Below are 2,356 nucleotides of genomic sequence, written 5' to 3'. Positions count from 1 at the left end.
ACATCAACAGCAATCAGAAGTAGGAGATAGTTTCTGGGCAAGCATAGATTAGTAATCTTGGAACAAGAGATGCCTGAAAGGTAATCACGAATGGGATAGAGAATGTCAACAGAGAACTAACATTCACGCAGACCCATATCACAAAAACTAATGGCACCTGATAAAATGATTAGGCAATAGGTTTAAAACAAACCAGCTATGGACTTTTCCACGTAGGCATCAAAGAATAATGGAACTCATTGCTGCAGACTGTTGTGGAAGACGATGCATGACTGGGCTGGGCACACCTATGCAGCACATTTCCCTTGCTGACTGTTGAATGCAGCAGCACAGGTGCTGCCTTTGCATCAGAAGTGTCCTAAAGGGTGGGCTGATGGAAAGCGATGGGATGTAGTTTAGCTTCCTCTGTTTCTTACGCTTCTTTCCTTAATACCTGGTGACCGCTAGAGAAGAGATACTGGTTCTTCAGTCTTGGTTAGTACAGGTCATCTTACACTTCCAGTAAAATTTTTGGGGTTTTGCTACAGTCATTTCCAAAATTGTTATCTGATGGCTGGTGAGATATTACAGGAGAAGTGGAAAGTGAAGCAATGAGCTGCAGAAGACCAGAAACTTCCAGACGGAGCTGACATCTCTTACGGACATTCCTAATGTTCTGTGCTAGGCCACGTCATAAACCAGAAATAGGGACTTTTGAGTGAAAGTAAGCAAAGATTGTGGTCACATTTTCAAAATGAGAAAAGCATTGTTTTCCCTATTAGCTTTGCCGGGGCAGTAGATGTCCTTAGACATTTAGGAGATCGAAGAGAGACATAGTCTTCCCTTGCTGGACAAGCAGTAAATATGCTCTGCTTGTCTGATCCAAACACTTATACCTGTCCAAGCAGGAAATGCCAGGTTCCATATCAGCAATGAAATTTGGATTCTGCATATTTGCAACTGTGAGTAGAACATTTGCAGAAATAACTGAGAGTAAAATTTGTCCCCAGGGATGCTGGTCTTTCCAGCTTGCACGGATTCATTGCTTGGGGACAAATTTCAATTGAGGAGAATAATTTTGCATGAATAAGCTGGAAGGAGGTATAAACTGTCCACAGACAATCTTTGCAGAGGAAAAGATAACTAGCTACAAATCCAGGACTGTGGGGTGCTGGCAGCAGAAGCGTGTCAGTTGTGGCTTAGCACAGTTTCAACCAGCAAGCGGTCCTGGCCACAACCTCTCCGGGGGTGTTTCACAATGTGAGATCCTGCCACAGCTCTGGGAGGGGGAGAATGTAATTTCTGCAAACAAAACTACCTTTTGATTTATTCGGCCCTTTCCAATTCAAATGCCTTGATGGCTGATGCCTACCATGTCTTAATGACCAACCTCTACTCAGACGCTACAGCTTTTAAGATGATACATGTCCTGAACCATTTCAGCTGTGGTTCTGCTTTTTCCCCCTGTTCTGTTCTGCCCAGTTTCTGACTCCACCTTCTTTGCCTGCCCACCCTCCTTGGTAGACAATGTTTTTCCATTTAATTTTATGAGACAAACGTAAGGCATTCTCATCCCCTCCCCCAGGCCTGGAGAAGAAAGGCCCACATCTGGAGGCCATTCACAGCTGGAAGATCTCTTCTGGCATTCCTTGCTTTAAAATCCAAGCCATGTAACCTTCTGTCTAAACACTCTGTGCCGGCATGGCAGAAAGGGGCTTTGTGAGGGGAGTCTGTGAAGAAGCCTGTGGTCCCTACATCCTTCTGCAAGCACCGGGCTTCAAAATCACAGACTTTCTTCCCCACAAAGCAATTGTTATTTGGGTTTAGGGCTTCCTACTTTTGAGGTCTCCCAGTACTGACTTTGAAAGCAATTCAAAAAGGGTATTTTATTCTTCTGGGGTGTTAAACATACACAGCAACAGTTCAACGAAGCTGTCTGAAGCGTTGTGTAGGTTCCACAACTGATTTTGTCTGAACAGTCCAGCCAGTGGCCTGTGGGCTGCATTTTGTCTGTAGAGCAGTTCACCCAGGCTCCTAGTGACTTTTCCACCACAGAAGAATAAAGCTTCAGGTCTCTCGCATCCTCCCCACCCGCTTAGAGTAAATTGCTGTAATCTGACCCCTTCTTGCCAGAAAGGTGGACAATTTGTAATTCCATTTTAAATAACTTGGAACAGGGACTTGCCTGTTATCTCTGCGTCTGCTTAGCCTGTATAAGTTTTCATTTGTGACTGCATCACTGGGTGCTTTACAATGCTGGCAACCACACTCATCGTTGTTGTAAATGCCCCTGTCATGACTAATAGGACAAAGATCCTTGAGCTGCCGGTCTAGTATTTAAGGCCTGGCACAGAGGAAGCAGGTGTGTCTTTGCTCT

Source organism: Egretta garzetta, unplaced genomic scaffold (assembly GCF_000687185.1).
Source record: "Egretta garzetta isolate BGI_Z169 unplaced genomic scaffold, ASM68718v1 scaffold697, whole genome shotgun sequence".
Classification (NCBI taxonomy): domain Eukaryota; kingdom Metazoa; phylum Chordata; class Aves; order Pelecaniformes; family Ardeidae; genus Egretta; species Egretta garzetta.
This window is presented reverse-complemented; position numbering follows the sequence as displayed.